The 25,586-nt window shown below is 43.4% G+C and overlaps 1 long non-coding RNA gene across 1 annotated transcript; it reads right to left on the reverse strand.

Moving 5' to 3' along the window:
* Window positions 1–913: 913 nt before the first annotated feature.
* LOC122904062 lies at window positions 914–19,365 on the reverse strand. Its single transcript, XR_006384138.1, has 4 exons — window positions 19,324–19,365; window positions 12,484–12,570; window positions 1,591–1,742; window positions 914–942 (listed from the first exon to the last, which is right to left on the reverse strand). It is a non-coding gene; the product is annotated as an uncharacterized LOC122904062 (long non-coding RNA).
* Between the last annotated feature and the right edge of the window lie 6,221 nt (window positions 19,366–25,586).

Raw genomic sequence — 25,586 nt, forward strand, 5'->3', positions numbered from 1 at the left:
CTTTAAAAAAACCACGTGGACAGAATGGCTGACACATGCACACCTGCACGGGAGGCCCCAGGGCTCCTAGAGAAGGCAGGTGTCCAGCTTTACAGAAGAAGAGCTAAGTCTCCAGGGACCCATTTTTCTAGCCGCACGTCTTTTCATGTTTGTGTGCATAGACACCTTCACCAAAGGTGTCTTTTTTCTTGTCCCCTCCTGCCCATGACCCCGGGAACGACCTAGATTAATTTCCCGCTTCTCTGACCAGAACTTCTTCATTGTCATGTGCGAGGCATTTCTCCAAACCTTTTAAAACAAGCCCAGACACGTCTTTTCCTTTCAGGAGACTTGAGAACGAAAACTGGGCATTTTTTCCCTCTCCCCACTTCCTCCCCTGGACCCTCGCCAAATCTACGCAAGCAAGCAAGTGGCTGGGCTGGGCGGCAGGAGGCTCCGTGCACGATGGTTCCAGCTCTTAATCGGGGATGGCACACATCTTCACACTGGCCCTGTGCAGCTGAACTTTCGCCCTAGTTGGTTTAAATCCAGCAAACAGCCGTGATTTGTTATAATTTCATTCGGGACTGCGCTGTGAGGTTTGTGTCATTACTCTTCCTTTTTAATGTCATCTATTTTGAACTGATTGACTTCTCCAAAAACTTATGGTTATTATTTAAGAGAAAAGACCTGAGAGGAAGTTTTCTTGCACTTGGATGAGAGGAGGCGTGGGAACTGTCCGCACCTTTGTCTATCTGAATGGGGTATTGGGAGGGGGGTGGAGGCAACAGCTTCCTTCTTTGTCTTTCAAAAAGTAAAATTTAGGGGCACCTGGGTGGGTCAGTTGTTAAGCATCTGCGTTCAGCTCAGGTCATGATCCTGGGGTCCTGGGATGGAGCCCCGCATCCAGCTCCCCTCTCCCACTTCCATTGGCTTGTGTTCCTTCTCTCCTTGTCTCTTTCTCTGTCAAATAAATAAATAAAATCTTAAAAAACAAAAAAGCCCCTGAAATTTATTTATATTACAACTTTAGGGAGTCAGAGGAATACCAAACCAAGCAACAAATTTTTTCTCCTCACATAAACTTTGAAAAGGAAGATTAAATGTTCTCAAGCTCAAAATCGGGAGGAGGAAAATCATGAAAACAAAAGCACAGAATGACAGAAGGAACAATTCCCACTATTTAAAAAATGTCCCCATATTTCCCCCATTTCATCCTATAAATGAAAACGCCTTCGAAGGAAAATACCTACTACTGCATAGTGTTCCTCATGGAGCCTGCTTACTCTTCAGTACCTTCTTTTTGATTATAATCAGTGAATTAAGGGTCTGTATCAGGAGCTTTAGTGATGTATGTGCCATATACTTGTTCATATGTATGTATGTACAGATGTGTGTGTGTGTGTGCGTGCGCACATACATGTGGTGACTAACTCTTTAAGAATCAGCTTAAAAATACTATTTGGAGCGCGAGCTGTTGGAGAGGGTGGTAGGAAAGTAGCAGGGACTCCTTCTGTCTTGTTTCCTACCAAATCTCAACACCGAGAAGTATACTCAGTCAATGTTTGTTGACTCTATGAAGACAGGAGATGATACACTGAAGAAACTTACACATTTAAACATGGCAGTAGTATGTACAACGCTGGAGGAAAGAAATTCGAGCAACCAGATGGAGGCATCTGCAGTGATTCATGACATTCCGACATTGACATTCTGTGGTAGTTGTTGGCATTTTAACATCCATACCACTTTTGTTTTTACCCCTGAAAACAAAACATTAAACTTTCAACTTCTTTTTATTACCATGCAGTCTGTGCCCACAGCCCACCCCTCCCCCTCCCCCACAATTAGCTTTACCTCATCCCTCATCCACAACCCATCCTTGACTCTCACCTCATCCCTCCATAGACCTCCCTGTATCCTTTACTCTATCCTTTACCAGGGGCCCCCAAATCAAAATATCCCTGGAGTCCAAGCAGTGCACAATGTCAAACAGTATTCTAGTGGCACTTGGAACCCATGGGGTACAAATGGCCTGACCAAGGGTGCTAGAAGTGCACACATCAGGAGAGGCAGAGTGAGAGGAAATGGGAAGGAACAACGCGTAGGATTTGGCAACAGAGTTGATACAGCAGAAGGGACACAGAGAATGGCCAAAGAGGACTCACTAGTCAGCACGCGATGAGAAGAATGAAGACATTGGGGAAGTGGGGGCCAGAAGAGGGTGTGAGAACAGCTGAGGAGGAGAGGGTTTGGACTGGGGCATGCCAAGGTCAGTAGCAACATCAAAAACCTAAGTAGCTTTACATGGTTGCTGATTACAGTTGGCATCGATGGTCCAAGATGCATGGGAACAGTACATTTTGGGGTCACGTTCTAGAAGGGCTGAAGAACAGAAGGAGTCCCAGAGAAGGACATCCCCAAACAAGGGCTGTGTCGAGGCTGCAGGGGCTACACTCTGGTGTGTGGCCACCACACAGGAGGCCACACTCTACCACTCACTTGTTTCTGAGGCCCTGGAGGTGAAGGGTGAGGCCGATCCCCTAAGCCATTTCTGGCTGAGGGAGTCGTCAAGGAAGCAACTGCTCATTATCCTTCTATACCTCACTTTAATCAAATGAAGAACTCCTTAGAATTCTTCCCCTGAGAGAAAGTTCTCTTCCCTGAAAGAGAACAGGGCTGTGACTTAGAAACCCAAAGACAAGTTTTCTATGGCTGCCATAAGCAACAGAAATTTGGGCGATGTGAGCAACAGAAATTTATTTTCTCACAATTCTGGATGCGAGAAGTCCGGGATCAAGAATTGTTCCTTCTGAGGCCTGTGAAGGAGAAGTGTGTTCCAGGCTTCTCTCCTTGACTTAGAGATGTCTGTCTTCATATTCACAGGTTGTTCTTCCTGTATCTTCACATTGCCTTTCCTCGGTATGTATCTCTGTGTCCAAACTTCCCCTTTTTATAAGGACACCAGTCATATGAGGTTAGCACCCACTGTAATGACTTCACTTGAACTTGATTGCCTCTGTACAGACCCTGTCTCCAAACACGGCCCCATTCTGAGGTACTGGGGATGAAGATTTCAACATATGAATTTGAGGGGACCCAGTTCAATCCATCACAGCGAGTCAGAGGGAAAGGACAAGTGCATGAGGAAGTACACATTCTAGGAGAGCTCCATCTAAGTGTGCAGGGTTGGCAGTCATCAGCTTGGCCTCAGACCTTTGGAAATCCCCTGCATCTGGTCTTCCCAATTCTCGTAATCTCATCCCACCAAAAAAGACATCTAAATACATTCCATGCATTTCTGGTGAGAAGCTCAGTCTGCTGCCCTCCATGCAGTATGCTAGTGAGGTTTTAACTAGAGTGGTTTAAATGGTTTGCGTAAACTAGGGCCTCTGAGGCATTTCACCCTTTCCTTAGGCCTAAACAAATCTTTTCCAGGTATTCAAGACTTTGCACAATATTAGACCTCCTGAAGTTCTGTCTCTTAGTGACGAATCACTATGATGATGAAAATGGTTGGTGACCTTTCCCCTTCGTGTCATTGCAGGGAAACCCGAAGTCGTGTTCTTCCAGACTGGTTATATGGACACTGCTAGGGGAAGCAAAAGGGTTTACACTCACGACACATAAATGGGGGCTCAGGCAGAGTTCCTGGCAGAGCCCTAACCGTGTACCAGGTGCTGTGCTAAGCCCGAGGGTTCACCTGGGAGCAGGGCAGGCTTCTGGGAGGGTGAGGGAATTCTCCCATTCCCCCAGGCAGATGGGATTTACAAGTGGAAGGACAGAGAAGCTCAGAGACAGGGGGACTCATCCTGTTGTTACAGTCTTTGCTTACTGTTGTGCGAAAATTTTGATTGGTGGGTTCCCCCGTTGTATCCGTTGCTAAGTATTTTTATACTACCCTTGCCTATGAGCGTACTGTTGGAGGGAAACTGAGAAGGAGTGAAGGCAGCAAACAGTGCAAGCTAAAGAAATGGGCTTTAGGTGGTTATAGTTTAGAGAATTAGCTTGAGGAAAATGAGCCAGGATTCGTGTGGCAATTCTCAACCATCTTAGTATTGGGACTCTTTTCCACTCTTAGGACTGAGGACCAAAAATAAATAAATAAATAATTTTAAAAGATTACTGAGGACCTTAAAGAGCTTCTATTTCTATCGTTTAAATCTATTAATATTGACTGTGCTAGAAATTAAAATGGAAATTTTTGTGACATACGTTTATTCCTTTAATAAAATTAACTATCCATTACATGTTAACAGAACTTATTTCTCATGAAAATTAATTATATTTTCTTCCTCAAAAACGTAGTGAGAAGACTGTCATTGGGTTATATTTCTGGACATTTATTTAATGTCTGGCCTCGGAAAAGGCAGCTAGAATCTCATGTCTTTCCTGCATTCAATCTGTTAGTCGTGCTGTTTCAGCTGAAGTACAGGATGGAAATCCAGTCTTACACAGATATGTAATTGGGAAAGGTAGGAGTTTGTGGGTTTCCAGAAAAGAACTCAGGACTCTCTAGGAGTCCTCTGGTCACACTTTGAAAACCACACTAGATTACGTTAGTGGTTTTATTATCTTATTATATCCTGATCATAACTCTTCTAATGATACTGTTACAAGGAGACTCAAATGTCAGCATTTTAATCCATAATATAAGAAAAATTTAAAAATTTGTCTGTGTGTACATACCTACGTCTCAACTCTTTTTACCTCTACATTTGAGAAGTCAGTTTTGTGCTAAAACTATCTTTTAGATTGTTTAAAGAAGGTTAGCTAAAAAAAAAAAAATTAGAAACAAATAGAATTACTCAACACCGATATTCAATTATCATAGTTTTTTTAAATGCCTCCAACTCTGAAGACCCAAAAACTCTTAACTATGCATTTACAAATGATATTAAAATATGTATCATAAGCCATAGGCAATAGGGAGCATTTTGTGAAATTTGTTTCGTCTTTTTTTTTTTTTTTTTTTTTTTTGGTCTTTCGAGGAACTGTGTCATATGAATCATGGTGATGACCATTGTCAATGCAAAAGGAGATAAGGGAAACTGGTTCATTGCTCAACTGTTTCAAGCCCAACCCTGATTAGCAAACTGTGGCTCTTCAGGCTGACCAAGGGAGTCTGAGCCTCATAAGACTGAACGGAGTCACAGGAGACTGACCCTTGCAAATCTTAGCTGAGGTACAGAGAGTATCACCTTAAAAACAGCCCCTAATTGTTTTTCTAAGCCAGTGGTTTGCAGAATTTCATGTGCTATATATAATATGGTTAATAAGGATGACTGAGTTTGAAGAGAGCAGTCCACAGATGCCAAAAAGGCTAAAGAAGCTCACCATGAAGTTAAGTCTTAGGACCAGTAATTCTAGCCAAAGGAGGGAAGAAGAAGAAGGAGAAAGAGGAGTGCTGCCTCACCCCCTTATTGAAAACAGGGCTGTCCCTAGATGGTACTTACCTTGAAAGGCCCCCTTCCACAAATTTTTTGCACCCTCTACCACACTGGAAAGCCCCTCTCCCTGAATGCACAGTGTTTCCCCCTGTTCTTGCCCTATGTCACTTGGGTCCATAATTTCCCCAATAGCTGCCCTTCTCATTAGCCTCACTAGCTAAACTCTGGTACCTCACCTGGGTGTTCCAACAAAGTCTGTTTTAGGCACATTCAGCCTTCAAGCTTCAAGTTCAAATTCACATACACATTTCCTGCCTTGTCCCTGTAAAACCAGTGTCCCTGAGGACCTACCTCTTTGCCAAGCCAATTTGCATCTTTAGAAGTAGGCTTAATTGGTGATACTTCAGTAGAGTGTCATAAAGAGAACTCAAAACCCTCAGATGCTGTGAGGGGAAATGCTGGGCACCAGGGAGAGGTTATAAGGACATCTCACACTCCCATCCCCAAAGCTACTTTAAGTTACTCTTGTCAGGAGAGAAGCATCATGCCCCAGGGAACTCAACTTTGGGTGTCTGATTTTGTGTGAAGAAAAGTCATAAGATGTTTTTTCTAGATTTATTTGCAGAAAAAAAAATCATGGTCTTCCAGCTTCAAATTGGGATTTTTTAAATTTTTTATTTTTTATAGACATATAATATATTTTTATCCCCAGGGGTATAGGTCTGTGAATCGCCAGGTTTACACACTTCACAGCACTCACCATAGCACATACCCTCCCCACTGTCCATAACCCCAAATTAGGATTTTAAATGATGGCCTATAATATCAGACATTGTTACTGCAGGTCTGCTGATGGGGTCCAGAGAAAAGGCCAGAGGCCTTAGTGGGGTGTTGCCAACTGAGGGTCAATCTGTGTGTGTGTTTTTTTTTTAAGATTTTATTTATTTATTTGACAGACAGAGATCACAAGTAGGCTTGAGAGGCAGGCAGAGAGAGAGAGAGGCGGAAGCAGGCTCCCTGCTGAGCAGAGAGCCTGATCCAGGGCTCCATCCCAGGACTCTGGGATCATGACCAGAGCCAAAGGCAGAGGCTTTAACCCACTGAGCCACCCACGTGCCCCTTGTGTGTTTTTTCAACTACCATAAAATGACAGTATGCTTTTGCATTTGCTGGAAAAAGGATACCTTTCTTTTTGCCTTGTTGCAAATCACTGAATTCATGGTAGCATTGGACAGGCTGAAACTTTCCAACACCACACTTTCCCTTCCTTTGTGGTTTGATTTTCTTGGTAATGATTCCATTCTATAGTTTTCTATAGAAAACTGGGTTAACATTTCTCCCGGATATTCTGTAGCAATCCAAAATCAAGTATGAGTCTCCACTAAATCATAATAGGGGTGGTATTGATCCTTGCCTTGATTGCATCCGTCAGGAGACTGATGTCCAGACAGACTCCATTTGGAGCAGAACTGCTGTCTGGGTTTTCTGGAACAAGAGACTGATTTGGACTCATGCAAGGCTTTCCAACCCCAGCTAGACACTGGTGAGGGTCTCATGTGCCAGTCAGAGGCTGCAGGGGATATTCATTCTCAATTTTAGTGTTCCATGAAGGAGGTTTGGCAGACACAAAGGAGAGAGTACTATATTTACTTTAAAAAAAAAAAAAGATTTTACTTACTTGTTAGAGAGGGGGAGGAGAGAGAGAGAGCACAAGCAGGAGGAGCGGCAGAGGGAGAAGCAGGCTGCCTGCTGAGCAGGGACCCAACGCTGGGATCTGTCCCAGGACCCTGGGATCATGACCTGAGCTGAAGCTAGACGTTTAGCCAATTGAGTCACCCAGGTGCCTCTACTAGGTTTACTTGTAAAGAAATGTTAAAGTAGTTATAATTATTGGATTGCATATATGGATTAAGTTGTGGAATAGGAATAATAGGACCTTGAGATAATGTGGTTTATTTTAAAGTATAAACACATAGGCGTGTGCTCATATTTCGTGGAGTAATAGAAGGAAAATTTGTCCTGAACGAGCAGATAAGCTTAGGAAAACCAGACTCACGGATTCGTTCACATTCCTGGCTTTATGACCCTATGGTTTTATCTGGTTAATGTTAACTTTCCACACTTGGCTACCAAAATAGCTTTCCATTCTGAGGCTTTTACTGCGAATGGGTAGCTTCAGTTTTCCTTTCACACCTCACCGGATATTAATCTTTCAGAATCCTTGTCCTCCCTTTTGCAATGTTCACACTTCCTATTGAGAAACTGCTGCACACACTGAGGATATCCTGCTTGGTCAGCAGGGTCGGCTGTTCTGAGTGGCAATTCTTAGGAGATATGCCCCCATTATTCCCCCTGACGGCGGCCCTGGGGGACACGCCTTGTGCCCTAGTAGCTCTGAGGCTCGTCAGACCCAAATCATTCTCTCTGACTAATCATGGTCTTGAATAACAGTTGTCATCCAAAGTTGGTTCTCTTATGGAATTACCATGGCTAAGCAATCATTTGTTTGTTTAGAAGCATTAGACATTTTTTTTTTAGAGGCGATTCCCTGGGGATTATGCTGTTTTGCATCAGGCTATGCAGGAAGACATCTTTTAGGAACACTAGGTTCTCAGGGAGGCGCATCGAAGTGAGTAGAAACAATTGTGAATGGAAAGGTGATTTGAGGACGCGATCAGTCCAGCACAATTTGTTTCTGAACTGTGGCTTCTGAACTGTGCTTCGTGGATTGTTTTATGAATGTTGGGAAGTCTGATGTGGGAAAAACATGGGCAACTTTTCTAAGGCTCATATCATTGAGGGTATTTCTTCATTCAAAGAGGAGAGTTTGTTCCAAATTGGGAGAGACTGAGAACATACTTTCTAGAATCCTAACTCTGCTGCTATCCCAGTTATCTACTGCCATGTAACAAAGCACCCTAAAATTTAGAGGACTCAAACAAAAGCCATTTTCTTGTTCATGATTGTATGGATTAGGAATTCAGACCAGGCTCAGCGGGGATGGTTTACGGTATTGTCTAAGGCAGATTATGCAGTGCTAGAAGATCCAAGATGGCCTTACCCTCATGGTTAGGACACTGGTGCTGGCTGATGGCTGGGAGGTATGGGCAGTTGTATGTGCACTGAGGGAGCTGGCTCTTCAAAGAACTGGATGTCCTCTTATAACTGTAAGTCACACAGTGTCACTTTCCTCACATTCTGTTGATCAAAGTAAATCACAGTGTTGACCTAGATTCAAACAGAGGGGCAACAGACCCCGCTCCTTGGCCAGAAAGCATCACAATGGCACAGGAATTGTTGCTAGCCACTTTCTGCTGAAATGTTTCTACAGTGGCTTGTTCCTAGCAAAAGGCTTATAAGTTCCTTCACTTAGCCAATTAGTATTAGTCAACTGCCTCAAAAAAATAGAGAGGGTTACTTATTTTATTAACTCCAAAGTGCCATTAGCTGTAAAAGGTACATTGTTCTAAACATTATTTAAAAAAAGAAAAAAGCCACCAAGTAAACCATGACATGACATAAATTGTTAAGATGCATCTTGATTTAAGAGATATTACAAGGTAGAGGAAATGTGCATATTCAAGATAATGAAAAAATGGTAATTATCTAACTCAGCAGAGTTCTAAGACAAATAGATAAAATCCAAAGTTTGGAAGCTAGTCATTATTTTGATCACTGACTCCATCAATTGGGCATCTTGCATAGTCCTTATCCTGACTAAGGCACTCATTCTGGCATGGTCTGATAGCACAGGGACTTAAAAGATCATTATTTTCCTCCTACCTCCTCATCAAACCACGAGGGGCAGGCAAACTCTGAGAATCAAGAGAACAGCTGGGTATTTGTGGCTCAATTAGCAAAGCTGCACTCTTTTGGGTAACTGATCCCCATTTTTGGTTGCTTTGCTTCCACTCAGCTCAACCAATACACCCAGACCTTCTACTAGATTCTTTATTTCACTCACTGAAATTTCATCATAGGTAAGTTCTCAGTAGTTTCACACTGGCTTCCTAGATGACGGGATTTCCAGGAATAACCTGGGTCATAAAAGCAGTGAGTACCATACTTCCAAATTTGGTCAATGCTTATTGGATTCCTATGTATGCCACAGAGTGTGCTAGATGCTACAGTAGTCAGAAAGACAGACTTGCAGCATTCCCTCTCATAGTCCGATGGGGGAGGCAGGCAGTGGACAAGTAAAACAAACATCTTAAATCATGAGAGATCTTATAAGTACGATGGGGGAAATGAAGAAGGTAATGAGAGGCGCCTGGGTGGCTCAGTGGGTTTAAGGCCTCTGCCTTCGGCTCAGGTCATTATCCCAGGGTCCTGGGATCGAGCCCCGCATTGGGCTCTCTGCCTGGCAGGGAGCCTGCTTCCTCCTCTCTCTCTGCCTGCTTCTCTGTCTACTTGTGATCTCTGTCAAATAAAATAAATAAAATCTTTAAAAAAAAAAAGAAGGTAATGAGGGAAAATAAGAGGAGACTTCTTTAAATAGCGATGATCATGGAAGGGCATTCTGAGGAAAGAGTATTTAAGCAAACAACGAAAGATTTAAAAGGACAAGCCATGCATTAAGCCAAGGGAAAGTGCTTCTAGCTGGAACAGAAGATACAGCAAGCACAAAAGTGCTGAGGTCGCAAAGAACTTGGCATGTTTTTGAAACTGAAAGTAGATAGATACAATCCGAGAACAAGGAGCAAATTGCTCTAGAAAACCATAGAGCAGGCCTAGAGATTGATGTCAAAATGTCTCCTATGTTCCACACGGGCAAAACAAACAGAAAATATTTAAAAAACAGACAGCAAAAACAAAAACAAAAACAAAACTGGAACCAGAATATTATAAGCCTAAAAACATCTCTGAGAGGAAAAGAAAAAGAGTCCTAGAGTGGTTTTTCTCTTTCCTTTCTTCCTAGAATATAATGAGACAGTTCTTAGATTTATAGAAGCTTATTCATGAAGTCGGTATTTCTCAAACATGAGTAATGAAGCAAGCCTTTAAAGGAAAAAAAATATATAAATCATCAGCATTGACTTAAATCATTTTAATTATGTTTCTTTAAGATGAATGAAGTGTGAATGCCTTGTGCTCATAGATCTTATGCAAATCTAAAACGAAATCAAGTTTATCAATTAAAGGCAAATTGAGTTACAAAACCAACAAAGAGTTATCAACATTAATTTAGAGCAATGAATGATGCTATTTGCTGCTGCTAAATTGCCCACGTTTGGTTTACTAGCAGACTATACAACCGATGAGTTTCATTCCACTTGTTGCAAAGTTGGATCATTACTGTTATCATCTTCTTTGATCATCTTTTTAAAAATTAGGTTTCCTTATTTAGATGGATGCATTATTCATCCAGTGGATTCATTATCATAAAGGCCAATGAGCACACTTCAAAATACAATGTTGAAGTTAAAATATACAACAACAAAAATACACTGTTTAACAAAAAATTTTTTTGTTCTTCACTATTGCACTTACAATCTAACCATGCTAATTTAGGTATTCACAATGAAGATTTCATAAATAGCCAATGATTTTTTTAAATATGTACTAATGGTCAGCTCTGGGGTCTATATAGTTTCTTATGCTAATGATTAGGACCATTCCATTCTCCCACTACCTTTCTCTATGAAATGATTGGTGTGTATATTGCATTATAATTTGGCTTTCCTTGGTACTCATATGCCCATATGTTCGACGCAGATGTCCCTAGGAAATCACATGGAGTATTTCAATAATAGGTGGTAGTCTGGGAGTTCTAGAATGTGCTCAGATTATTATAAGATTATCATAAATATGAAAACCCCACCAAGTTTAATCCCACAGAATTTGCAGACTTTAGAAATACATCAGAAGGGTCCAGGTTGAGAAATGGTACATACATCAATAATGGGTTCAGAAGGAAGAATGGGTCTGAAATGTTTAATGATATCAGGAACAATCAGCCTAATGTGAATACAGCTGGACTAATGCATGCCACAGAGACACAGCATGGGACATCTATTCAGTTTAGAAAGAATGTGAATAAGGAAGTTTGAAAAATGTAGTGGCTAATAATAATGATGATTAACACTTATTAAGTGTTTAGAGTATCGGGCACTGTGTCAAGTAATTATTAACGATGATAAAAAAAGAATACAGTTCATTTATTAGCTACTACAGGCATATGTAATAGAAAAACATAATTCCAACTAGGTCACTTTTTAAAAGAGAAAGCAGGAGAGCAATTACTTTCTAATTTAACAATGTCAGGTCTAACAGTCTAAACAAAATCTCTCACGAAAGATTTCCTGCCTGATTTCTGGAGACCCAGAATCTCTTCCTGAGACTTGAATACCCATACACATCTCAAACAGTGTCAGTGGTAGAATGGTGTCCACAGACGGCTGCCAGGAGCCCCTTCCGTCCCTGTCCATGTGAAATCTGATGCCCCTTCCTTTGTAAACAGTCTGGTCTTCGTGGTTTGCTTAACCAGTAAAATACAGTAGAAGTAGCATTTGGGTGTCTGTAAATCTAGGTCTTAAGAATGGAACTTGGAACTTCTACCTAGCTCTTCTGAACTGGAACTGTGTGAGATGTTCCCTCTTGGACCCAAGTATGAGAAGGCTGCTGGAGGAAGGCCAAGCAATGCGTGTGGGCACTGGCACGGTCCGTGCCAGCTGAGCCCCCAGCCAATGGCCAGCATCCATGGCCAGCCAAATGTGTGCACCCCATCTGTGCCTCCTGGCCACTTCCAGAGAAAACCAACCGAGAGAATCCCAGCTCAGCCCATGGAAACATGGAAAATACTAATAAGTGTAGTTTGAAGTCCCTAAGTCTGAGGATGCTTTGTTATGCAGCAATAGGTCAATACACTAAGATCCCAAGCCAAATCATTCATTTCCCCCAAAACCCACTCTGCCTTTGTGTGTCCCATCATAAAATTCCATTTAATTAGGTAAAAAATCTTGAAGTCATCCCTGAGCTTCTCTTTTTCTCAAATGCTGCCTGCAATTCACTGGCAAATCCTGTTGGCTTAGTATCTAAATCGTATCCCAAATTTCCTCACTTATTACTTCTTCTGCCCCTCCCATCTTCATCCAAAGCTCCCAGGACCTCTTACCTCCTGCACTAGCTGCGGAGTTGGGCTCCCTGCTCCCACCTTTGCCTCTAGGGTTTCTTCTCCACGTGACAGGCAGCCAGAGTCCTCCTGCAAAAACAGAAATTCCTCTGCTCACAGTCCTCTTGTCACACGTAAAATAAGCCCAAAGTCCTGGCCATGGCCTAGAATGTACTCCAGGCACTGGCTCCCATTTCCTTGCTGACCTCATTTCTTACTGCTCTCCTCTTTGCACACTCTTCGGCCAGACAGACCCTCTTGCTTGTTTCTTGAACATGCCAATCACATCTGTAGTTCGTTTTTTTGTTTTGTTTTGTTTTTTAAGATTTTATTCATCTATTTGACAGACAGAGATCACAAATAGGCAGAGAGGCAGGCAGAGATAGAGGGGCAAGCAGGCTCCCTGCTGAGCAGAGAACCTGATGTGGGGTTCCATCCCAGGACCTGAGATCATGACCTGCAAAAGCAGAGGCTTTAACCCCCTGTAGTTCGGGTTCTTTGCACACTCTCTTCCCTTACCCTAAAATACTCTTCCTAGTGATATTACTATGAAACTTTGATCCACATCTCTGTCATAATGCTGCTGCTCCAGGAGGCCCTTCTCTGACCACCCTCACTAAAATAGCAATGCTGGACTTTCTGCAACCCCATATACTGCTTTAGTCTTCTCTGTCATATTTCCATCACCACCATTTGCTGTGGATCACTTTGTTTCCTGCTTCTTTTGCTCCATCTCAATGGAACCCTGTGAGAACAAGGATATTTTCTGTTTGTTTACTGATGCATCTCCAGTGCCTAAAAGAATGCCTGGCACATAGTAGGCCCTCAACAAATACTTGTCGGATGAATGAATGATCCCCAGACCTGTTTCCCAGAGTGTCAGTAAGTACTTACACACATCTGCCTGCCTGACATTTAAGCTAATGTTTTCCATATGTCATTCAGCTCTGAACCTCAAGACACATGACTTTCCCAGGCTAAAAGGGGATGGAGAGGACACATCATCCCCATGCTGTCCACCTTACTAATATTTGGCCTCAGTACTGTCTGGGGGTTAGGTATTTTCTGTGTGTGACCACAAATCCTCCTCCCAATCCTAACTTCTTGGAGCTCAGTTTCAGATAGACTTTAGGAGCCTACGTAAATTCAGATGGCCGACCCTGGTCATTCATCTATTTAATAAAAGTCAGTAGAGCCCCTACTCTGTCCCAGGCCCTGTAAAACGTACTGGTGATACAGTATGGAATAAGATAGACTTATAGGAATAAGAATAAGATACAGTATGGAATAAGATAATACCGCATTGCTGCCTATTAAAAATTAAGATAAAATGTTCTGGTGTCAATACCTGTAAAAGTTCATGTCTGTTATCTATTTTTGCCATTATATATACTTCTGAGTCAGCAAAGTCAAGTGCTGCTTTCCCATTTTACAGAAGAAAAAATTCAGTCCCATTAGAGAAGCATAATGGAAGTCATTTAAGACTACCAGGCAGGTTTGTATATTCAAAGGTGTTTCCCACATTGGCTGCCACTGAAACCAACATTCTCCCATAAAAGATTTTTTTCTTTGACCAATGATAAGGTTAGGGTTCTAATTGCTTCTTATTAAAATATGAGTACTCTTAAGAGGGCTTATAACCCAAGCAAATTGTCAGGTACTATCTTCTTGGGGTCTGCCTGAGAGTTGGCAGAGAGGTTTATTGCTTTCAAAGTAAGGCATCCAGAAATTGGGGCGCCTGGGTGGCTCAGTGGGTTAAGCCTCTGCCTTCGGCTTGGGTCATGATCTCAGGGTCCTGGGATCAAGCCCCACATCGGGATCTCTGCTCTGCGGGGAGCCTGCTTCCCCCTCTCCCACTGCCTGCCTCTCCGCCTACTTGTGATCTCTCTCTTTCTCTCTCTGTCAAATAAATAAATAATCAAACAAACAAACAAAACAAAGTAAGGCATGCATGGGAAGAGTTCCAGGCACAGACTCCTTCTTCAGAAAACCACTTAGACTGGGCTCAAACTGGAGCTACTACTTGACTGGAAGGGGCCACATGAGTATATTAGCAAGACAGCCAACGCTCCTGGCTTCCTGACTCTCCCTTGGGCTCACTCTCAGCGCTCCTGGCTTCCTGACTCTCCCTCGGGCTCACTCTCAGTGCTCCTGGCTTCCTGACTCTCCCTCGGGCTCACTCTCTTCTGAACCCATCAACCTACACGCGTGGGGGGCCCATGCCGTCCCTGACGGTATGGCTAATGAGCACAGACCCAGAGAAGCAGCAGGAGAGCTTTCAAACTCCATTTAGTACAAAGATCCAAGATTTTTGAAGTTTGTTTCCCTACTTTGTAAATAGCTGGACCTTAAGGGTGTGTTGCTGGGATAGAATCCTTGGCAGCAAACAGGAGATCCATCAATAGAACCTACTTGGGCATCCTGGCTCAAACTCAGAAGCACCACTCAGGGATGTGTTCCAAATCCTTGGGACAGACGCATGTGTGGCTCGGGAGGTCCCGTCTCAGTAGTGTCTTCTAGATGACATTGGCTGCAGCCAGCCCACTCGCCAACTGCCGCATAACCAAGATCGCTTTGCCCACACATCACGAGGGGGGGGCAAAGCCAAAGAGCCATAGCTCTCCAGACCTTTCAAAGCAGTCCTAAAGCCCAGAGGGCAGTGTATTATCTGTATTTACCCAACAAAACAGCAAAGGCTAAACCCACAGTTGTGGATATTTTCAGCAGTTGTGACTGTCAGAAGAGCAAGAAGCATGACTAAACATATCCAGGCAGCTTCCCTGCATTGCGAGGCAGGGCTCATATTTTTTGATTTGTTTTGTTTTTGTTTTGAAATTCCAGCACCTTCAAAGAGTAGTCATATTGAAAGAAAATAACCACTAGAATGATAAACATCCCTTATACATCATGAATTGTTATGGAAAACTTTCCTGTATTTATTTTCTTGAGAATTCCTAAGTTCCTGCAGATCACACTGCTAATAGGATCTTCAGTTGTGGGATCTTTTGCGACAATTCAGAAATGTGGGCGGCCAGCTCACATAAGAAAGTGGATGCCATTTCCCACATCCATCCAAGTCCTCTCGATACTTCTTACATGTTCTAGCTCACCAACCTCGTCAATGAAACTCTAGTGGGTCATTTTCTTTTTCAAAAAGAATAAGAATCATGTAGCATATCTCAGGGACGAACAGCAGATGACAGCATCTAACATAAACGCTCAGCTCAGTGTGCCAAGTGGGTCACAGGCATTCTCTCACTGAATTTGCACAACCATCTTTTGGGGGAAGCACTTTCAGTATCCTCACCATTTTCCAGATGAGGACACCAAGGCACGGCACGTTTGAGTGACAAGCCCAAGGTTACATAGCAGGTAGCTAACTGGTAGAATGGGAGAGTAAGCCAGGATCCATCTTCTGCAGAGACAGCAAGCAAAGACTCCCCACGCTTCCTTGACTCCCCTCCCTCCCTCTTGCCCCAGCTCTGTAACCTCAGTCTCGAGCTTGCCCTCTAGGGGCCGGCGAGGGAACTGTTAAAACGCTGGTCACTTCTGGGATGGGTTCTCCCTTGCAGGGACCTGCACCATTACCTTCCCCTCAGTTTCCTTACATGAAGCATTCTGTTGTCCAGCCGGCAGTCATCTCTCCAACAGTATGATTTTCCATAGGGAAGCAATACTACTTTCAAACAACCAACCTGCAAGCGAGCTCTATCCACGCAAACTGCCTGTTTAAGATCACGTTGTAGTGAAAATTCCCCTCTGATCATCTCTCTCCACACCTAACCCAGAAAACTGTAGATATGTCAGGATGACATTAAGTCCAAGTTTCCTGTTTCATTTTTTATTGTATGTTTGTAAAGCAATCAATATTGTACCGTTTCCAATGCAGAAGTTACCAGTCATCTCAATGTTCAATGGCACATTTTGTGAAATCCTCTCCAGTGCAAAACCACACAGCATTCGTGTTATCTACTCTGTGCTAGCTTCCAGCCTTCACCATTTTGAAATTACCTGATGCCTATTTTCCACTTCTGTTTTCTATGGGCTGCATTTTCATTCTTCACTCTTACCTTTTCCTTGTGTTCTTTTAGGCTCATCTTTGAGTGTCAGTCTTGGTCCACGAACATGAAAGTTTTTTTTAAAAAAGAAAATTTGCACTCATTTCTTTCAAGTTGTAAAAGTAATCGATGTTATTTATTAAAAAAATACTTTTTACCAATAAAAATTAGCTTTGGTCTTCAATCTGATAATCAGAAGGGAAAACCTCATCAGTCCTTCTGAAAATGCCTTTTATTGCTTTTTGTTTTTTGTTTTCTGTTTTTTTAGAGGGAATGGGAGATAGGGGAGAGAAAGAGAGAGACTCTCAAGCAGAGTCCACACCTGGCACCTGAGCCTGAAGCAGGGCTTAATCATCTCACGACCCTAAGATCACAACCTGAGCCAAAACCAAGATTCAGTTTCTTAATCAACTGAGCCACCTAGTCCCCCCTAAAATGCCTTTCTTAAATAAAATATACCTCTGTTAGACTAGTAATATAGCAGTTCTCTAAAGGGTACACATCAAAATCACCTGGAGGAAGGATGACTAGGTCAGTTCAGCGTCTGCCTTTGGCTCAGGTCATGATCCCTAGGTCCTGGGATTAAGTCCCACACCAGGCTCCTGGCTCAGTGGGGAGCCTGCTTCTCCCTCTGTCTGCCATTCCCCTTGCTTGTGCCGGCTCTCTCTCTCTCTCTCTCTCTCTCTCTGATAAATAAATAAATAAATAATCTTTAAAAGAAAGATCACCTGGAAGGCTTGTAAAAATGCTAATTGCCAGCCCCACCCATAGAGGTTGTGGGGCCTGAGGTGGGGCATTTCTGACAAGTGGCCTGATGAAGTTAATATTGCTGGTTGGGGGATCCCACTTTGAGAACCAGTGGTATAATATTAGAGGTCACCCCAAAGTCATTTACGACTTCTTTAAAGCTCTAGTGGTTGTAATTTACAAATGCCTACTCATACGGGCCTGAGCACAGGGGAGAGTTTATTGGAGCAGCTGGAATAGACTCCCAAGATGAAGCTGAACCACCAGGCTAGAGCAGGCAGATGGAGGAGCATGGCAGGATGCAGGCAACCTCCTGGATCTCTGTCCAATCTAAGCTCAAAGTTGCTCTGTTCAAATCATCCAGGGAGAGATCAGACAGGCCACTGGCCAGTTGATGAATGGACTCCCCCAGGGTCAGAGTTCAGCCCTGATTAAGTCAGTTTAGGCCACAGGCGCGGAGTCTCTTAATCCAAATAAGGTGCCATGAGAAAGGTACGGCTCTTAGAGAAGACTGGCTTGGCCCAAAGCCTAAAGGGCATCTGCTGCATCATCTGAACTCTCATTGTCAAGAGACAACTGTGGTTTGGGGAAAGTAAAGTACTTGCCGAGGAGCCTGCATCTAATAAATGGCAAAGCTGAAGCCAGTCTTACTTGGGTGGTGGGGATGTGGGGGAGGGGTGTGATGAAATGTGATGCCTGGATTCAAAGCTAGTCTGGAAGCAGAAAAGAGAGATTTGTTTCTTAGCCAATGCTGGGCTGGAGCTTCTGGTAGCAGCTCCAGAGGTCTCAGAGTTAAATATTCAGGAATTCTGCAAGAAGGTCAACCGTGGGTAGCCGGAAATCAGCTGTAGTTGGAGTATCTACACCATGAATATCGACTAACTTTACAAATCAGCCCTCCCTTAATTTTTAGTTCCAAAGAGCTTGTTTGCTAGCACCTCATTGGCTAGCTCCACGTGGGGAGAATTTACAATCAATATAGACACCATATTGCATGTAAGATAAGGCAACCTGAATTCGCAGTTTTCCCAATTGTTGCCCTTCTTTTTTTTTTTTTTTAAAGATATTTATTTATTTATTTATTTGATAGACAGAGAGAGATCACAAGTAGTCAGAGAGGCAGGCAGAGAGAGAGGGGGAAGCAGGCTCCCCGCTGAGCAGAGAGCCCGATGTGGGGCTCGATCCCAGGACCCCGAGATCATGACCTGAGCTGAAGGCAGAGGCTTAAACCACTGAGCCACCCAGGTGCCCCCCCAATAGTTACCCTTCTAAACCCCACCTTTAGCTGATTGCCCTGGGACTGGTGGCTAGCAATAACTTTGTGTATCCAGTCCCTCAAACTTCTCTCCCCTAGTCCCTCAAACTTCTCTCCCCTAAGGGCAAGCACTCTTTCTTGCAGGAAACAAGCCTACTGTCTTGGGGACTGGACTGTGGGCTGCTCTCATTCCCAGATTCAAAGCTGGCTTTGTCCCAACCACTGAACTGCAGAACTTCAGTAGTATAAGAGGTAGACGAACCTGAGCAAGTGCAAATAAAACCAAGAGAGGTATCTTTAAAAGATTTGTGTTTAAAAAAAGGCGGGGGGGGGGTCGCCTGGGTGGCTCAGTGGGTTAAAGCCTCAGCCTTCAGCTCAGGTCAGGATCCCAAGGCTCTCTGCTCAGCAGGGAGCGTGCTTCCTCCTCTCTCTCTGCCTGCCTCTCTGCCTACTTGTGATCTCTGTCTGTCAAATAAATAAATAAAAATCTTTTTTAAAAAAACCAAAAAAACACAACTAATGAGACAGCTGATAAATAGTTTCCCTTGGGGATATTGGCTTACTGTGTGATAATTTAACGAAGGAAACTCCTATACAAATTGCCCAAGACGTCTTTCTCCTGGCTCCCTCCAGGCTCCTCCAGGCTCCCGTTATGAGTCTTGGCTGCCCAAGACCTCATTCCCATCAGTGGACAAAGGCTGGGAGAGAGAGAAACCTCTGTGACTGTAAGTGATTCCCCAGTCCCCTGGCCTCTGCCACCTGTCACAGAGCCCGCTGACGTACCTCCATTGCCGCGCTGGCAGCACTCCACACAGTCTCCTGTCCCATATTTCTAAAGAGGCACTAACTGCCGGTGCTTCACTGACCACAAGTCAGCACAGGGGCCGGGTGGGCTGGGGGTGGGGAAGAGTGTTTCCAGCCAGGGCTTCCTGGGCCAGAGAGCCTAAGACAACACAGAGCAACACTCTAGCCTGCCCGGAGAGGAATTCCGGTGGGGAGATTGCTGCCCATGCTGCTGCTGGGACGGACTGCAGCATGATTTCCTGGAACATAACCTCGTCATGAGATCTCCCGGGCGTCTTCTCCTACAGGAGGCTGGGATTTACGAGTGTGCTCGTGTAAAATACGAAAAACATGAGAGGATGCCAAGATAAATGAAGTCCTGGCACTGACATCTATGGAGACAGAAACATTTTCCAAATTGTAATGCTCTATCTCCTCCCTCCCCTTTCCTTTCTTCTTCCTCCTTTTGCCTCCTCCCCCTTCTCTCCCTCACTCAAAGTCTGCCTTCCGCCCCATTTATAGTTATTGAACTTTCACTGTGAACTTCCACCGATGTACTAAACTAGCTACTTTGCGAAACACAAAAATGTGTGTTGAGGTGAAAAGTGTTTAGCGCGTGGATCCAGCCGCTTCCCTCTCCAAGACCAACCTGTTTCATCTTATTCATTGTTTCCTCCAAAAACTTGAGCACACTGTTCTTAGTGATGGTGGGCAAAACCTGACCCCCGCCCCTGCAGTCTCCTGGGGGAGGTGGATACTAGCAAAACTAAGGAGAGCCCGGAAAAATACCTGCTCCAGGGTGGTACCTGTGAAGGGCTAAGATCAGTGTCTCTAGTTTTTGGAATCGGAAGCGCTCTCACTGGGTTAGTGCATGATGTAATGTCATCTTCACAGCAGCCCTAGGAACTGGGCAGGGGAACAGTGTTGTGCATGCTGGGGGTCTACTTGTCCCTCCAGGGCTGAGGGCTCTCTGAAGGAGGGACCATGTTATAGAGTCAGAGAATCTCATAACTGAAGAAACTATGGAAGAAAGACACACAGTCTAGCACTTTCCCTATACCAACAAGAGACAGAGTAGGAAGGCAAGGAATTGGACTTGGTCACCTAGTTCCTGCCCCAGTGCTCAGCCATTTGCTACATACATTATTTCGAATATGAACTCTTTTTGCCTTGACATTCTCTTCTATAAAGTGGGATTAACACTATCTTATTGTGCTGTTAAAATATTAAATGAGGTAAGGATGTGAAAACACTTGCTGAAACACTGAACATTATTAAAAATATGAGAGCTCTTTGTTCCTATCTTTCTTAAGCCTAATTCTTTTACATTTACTTGAAATTGTGGTTGTATGGGGACCACATGTAGGCTTTTTGGAAGCAGAAGACAAGTATTGATGTGAGTATGGTGGCTGCTAAAATGTTGTTTTAAACATAATTTTTTAGATAATAATTACTGGTTGGGTGGATAAAACATAAATACAGCTTGTCCAAGGGCAGTTCTGAATGTCTCCGGGGTTATTTCAGATATATCGTAAACATGGCCTCTGAAGAATTTCTCTTCCACCTCCATTCAGTCCCTACGATATGACTACAAGGCAAGTTGGTCACAGTGTCCCCATTACAGCAGAAAGATCACCCATGTTTCTCACTGTACCATTAGCCGGGGTGAGAGTCAAGGCTTGCCCCTCAGATCTCACTCTCAAGAGGACACTTGTCATTTTCCTTTTGTAGGCTGATGTCCTGTGGGCCATGCTGCTGGGATGGATTGACAATCATGGGAATGGAGTCCTGGGGCCTTCAAGATTCAACAGAGCCACTGGAATGTCTTGGCCACAGATTGTAAATCCACTGTTGGGCACATATCCCTTCACACACCCAGATACAGATTCTGTGGGCAATTCCAGCTGCTCCTGTGAAGCTCTCTGGAGATATTGTGCTCATCCTCATCAGCTATTTGATTAATTCTAGACTGTCTGTGAAGCAACTACTCTATCCTGTGCTTGAAATACTGATGTAGGAGTTGTTCTCAGAGGCAGGAGTTGAAGCCATGAGAGTGAATGCCTTCAGGGAGAGTGTGTGAGTAGACTGGAGTGTTGGAGGATACTCATAGTTGGTAAGCAGTACAAGGAAGAGGAACTAGAAAAGGGAAGAGAGAGAATGTGAGAGAAGGAGAATGAGGGAGTGACATGGGGAAATGACATATCATAGAAGCTGAGAGACAGAGGTGACATAATAGTGTCATATCCAGTGGAATCATCAAAAGGAACTCTGATGAAAGACCACGAGATGTGGCAATAAAGAGGTCATTAGTAAAATGTAGGAGGGAAGTTTTAGCTGTGTGGTGAGTCAAATGGAGCAAGAGAGGGAAGATATAGCTGCCTGGGAAAGTGATACTGTGCCAGCAGTTCACATATTCAAGGATTTGGACGGGAGAGTATTGTTAACCTGTAGTGAGAAGAGGTATCAGGATCAAGTAAATATCCTGTCAATTTGGGCAAATCTCAGTATGCCTGGTATTAGGAGGGAAAGAGTCAGAAGGAAGGGTAGGAAATAATATATGTATCTATCCTCAATTCCTAGCACAGAGCTCCTAAAATCCTTGTGATTTTCTAAGTGATAAGAATATGAGGAGCACCTTTTGTTCTAACATTTAGTCTTTGCCTGATTTCTGACCAGAGCTCCTAAATTCTTTGGAATTTCCCAAATCCCTTGGAATGTCCTTTGTTCTAATGAGGTAGCTCTGGGTGGGCTCCTGAATAGCTTCATGATGATAACTGGTCACCAAAAGACAAGATCATGTTGGAAGTTTGGAAGTTTCCACCTCATTTCCCATTCTTTAAGATGGGGAGAGGGCCTGGAGACGGAGTTAATGATCAGTCAGACTTTGTTATGAATCCTCTACAAATATCTCAAAAGTACTAGATTTAGAAGCTTCTGATTTAGTGAACACAAGGTGCTGGGAGAACGGGGTGCCTGGAGAGGGCATGGACACTCTGTGCCCTTTCCCACACATCTTGCCTTATATATCTCTTCATCTGGATTTTCACCTATATCCTTTATAATAAACCAGTAAATATAAGTGTCTCCCTGAATTCTGTCATCTGTCTAGCAAATTAATGAACCTAAGTAGGGGGTTATGGGAATCCCAACTTACCGAAGTACAGGTGATAACCTAGGACTTGTGATCAGAATCAAAATTGGGGGCAGTCTTGTGGGATTGATTTGTGTGATCTGAGGCTAATTCTGGGTAGATCATGTCAAAATTGAATTGTAGGGTACCCAGCTGGTGTTGCAGAGAATTACTTGATGTGGAAAATCCACACATCTGATGTTGGAACTACTGTGAATGTATGGGTAAAGGAAAACATAGAAGTGGCTTCCCTAGACAGAGGGGAAGGTTCCAAAGGAGAAAATGACTGGAGGAATCCATATTTACAGGAAAGGATGGGCTTCATATGATGGAAGTCAGAAACCTCTTCCTTCTAGCCTAAAGTTGTAAAATGAGGGTGCAGAAAGAGAGCCAGTGAAGTTACATTATCAAGAGCCAACTCATCCAAAAAGACCACAGAAAAACCTGTTAATCAAATAAGGAAAGATATTTACAGGGTTTGTGGGTCTGGGTTCAAGTGGTTCAACATAGGTCTTTGAAGGGGAGATCTGATTGGGACTAAGCAAAATTCATGACATGATTGCTAAAACTGGTGAACTCAGGAGGTGAAGGTCAAGTCTTGGATAAGCAAATGGTTATTTGACAACTGAACTGCTTGCCAAAGTAAATAATCTATTGTCCTGAGAAGAGAGCTGTTTGACCGGATGAGCAAACTATTTGCCCAGACAAAGCAAACAAGGTTATTTATTGGTTTACAGCTTTTACTTCCAAGACAAGAAATTCCTCCAGAGACTAGTTGTCATGTTGACAGAGATGGTCTTAGGCTCAGTCCTCACATTTAAGCTTTGTTGATGTAGGTGGTCTTGATGCCTAACATTAAGGGTCTCCTTAAGTGTGAGCATAAACCAAAAACACTATGACAGTTGTTTCAAACTTTATTGAACACTGAAATCATCTGAAGATCTTCAAAAAACTACTCATGTCTCATGCTCATCCCCAAAATTCTAATTTAGTTGGTATGGGGTGCAACCTGAGCATCAGAACTTTTAAATGTCCCTCACCTCCAGGTGATTCCAAATTCAAGGTCTGGCAACCACTTCACCAGAATTACAGGAGAGAGTAGGGATAAAGTCACCATTTGGGTGGTGCTTTGGTATTAGAAGAAGATGAGTAGGAGGAGGAAGAAGGAGGAGGAGGAGGAGGAGGAGAAGGAGATGATTGGTACGCTATATAGTATATGGCAGGTTGAAATCACCAGCAGTATTCCAGAATAGGCCTGGTCTGTAGCTTCCACCATGGAAGGCAACAGCAGCTTGGGTGAGGCAACCTCAGCGGAAAGCTGGACGGAAGGGACTGAGGCGTTGAGCAAGTTCTCTGTGGTGATCAGTGTGGGGAATGTGGACTTGAGTGAGGAGAAGAACAGGCAGCTGAGAGCTATAAGCAGAGAGAAAAGTCTGAGGTATGGACTTTTCAGAAGTGGGGGGATCCCTCAAGGGGCATTAGAAGGAGGAGGCCCAGGATGTGAGGGTGCTGCTTCGCTGTTATGTTAAATGAAGGTGGAGGCCTGAGGCCTCATGGAGGAGAAGGACAAACACATGTAGTGATGGGTGACGATGGGGTGGCCTGCATGGGGAGAAGAAAGAACACTGAAGACATGTGGCAGTGCCTGTGAGCAGACATGAGGCCACGTATCACTGATTCGAAGAGGACAGTGTGGACAGATGACATGGAGTTCAAAGGATGAAACAGGAAGAGAAGCTGTTTCGACAGCCTAGAAATGGCCCTGGGAAATGAGGAAATCCTGCTCAGTTGCCTTCACCATGGAGAATGGGTCTGGGAGGTGGTGAGTACTGCCCAGGAAAAGGCAGCTGGGGAGACCCAGAAGACTGAGAGCCAGTTAACCATTGGACCAAGAGAGGGTGGGAGGGAGGGAAGGGATGAGCTGTCAGACAGAATAAAGGTGGTTTTGTTTCTGCAAAGCAGGAGTTTCCCAGAACACAAAGCACACGGGAGGTGGTGGGAAGGATGGGGTTGTGGGAAATATGAGTGAAGTTGGGAGAGAACTAGGAGACAGTGAGGTGAGAGCAGAGAATCAGAATGTACCTTGGGGAGAAGAAGGCGCAGGCCCAGCACAGCACTGGCCTAAGAACAGCCTTTGTTTCAGGCCAGGAGGTCTAAGAACTCAGAAAAGACTAAGGCATCAACCAGGATATCTTTTCTATTTATTTTTTCATCTCTTAAAAAATTATTTAATTTTTTAATAGGCTGCACGGACAATGGCTTAAAATACCCAGAATGTGTATTAGAAGGGATACAGTCAAAAGCCTCCCTTCCATTTCTGTCCCTTAGTCCTGCCCCAACCTCTCCAGCAGCTAACCATTCTTATTAGTTTCTCATGCAGCATTCACAGAATAAAGGTTGTGTACATATGTAAGCATATATGAGCACATGCTCCCTCTTATATTAACACACTAATGGTGTATTATCAGGGTACCTACTGTTGCACAACTCTGGGAGGGGTGATGCTCACATAGAAATCAGTGTGAATAGTGCTCCAGGTTTGTTCAACATGGAGGAATCCAAAAATCTGTAGTCATTTTACTTAACACTATGTCTTGGATGTATTTCCAATTAGTACCTAAAATTTGTATCTTTTGAAAAAAAAATTATTTTTAATAGCCACTGCTATGCCTTGGTGTACCATAATTTCTTAAATACCCTGCAATGGTCATTTTGGTCATTCCCAATTATATGCTTTATAAACAGTGCTGAGTATTTCATTTTGCACATGTCCAAGTACATAAAATGAATTACACAAATTGTCATTACTGGTCAAAGGATTTCTGCTAGTAGTATATAGGCAAATGTTTTCTGTAAAGAGCCAGATAGTAAATATTTTAGGTTTTTCAGGCCAGATGGCCTCTATTTCAATCTCACTTAGGCAGTTGTTATGTGGAAGCAGCCATGGATAATATATAAATAAATGAGCATGGCTGTGTTCTAATAAAACTTTATTTAGGGACACTCAAATTTGAATTTCATATCACGTTCATGTGTTATGAAATTGATTCTTATGTTGATTTTCGTTTCACCATTTAAAAATGTAAAAATCGTTTCTATCTTGTGGGCTATCCAAAACCAGACAGTAGCCCAT

Source organism: Neovison vison, chromosome 4 (genome assembly GCF_020171115.1).
Source record: "Neovison vison isolate M4711 chromosome 4, ASM_NN_V1, whole genome shotgun sequence".
NCBI lineage: Eukaryota > Metazoa > Chordata > Mammalia > Carnivora > Mustelidae > Neogale > Neogale vison.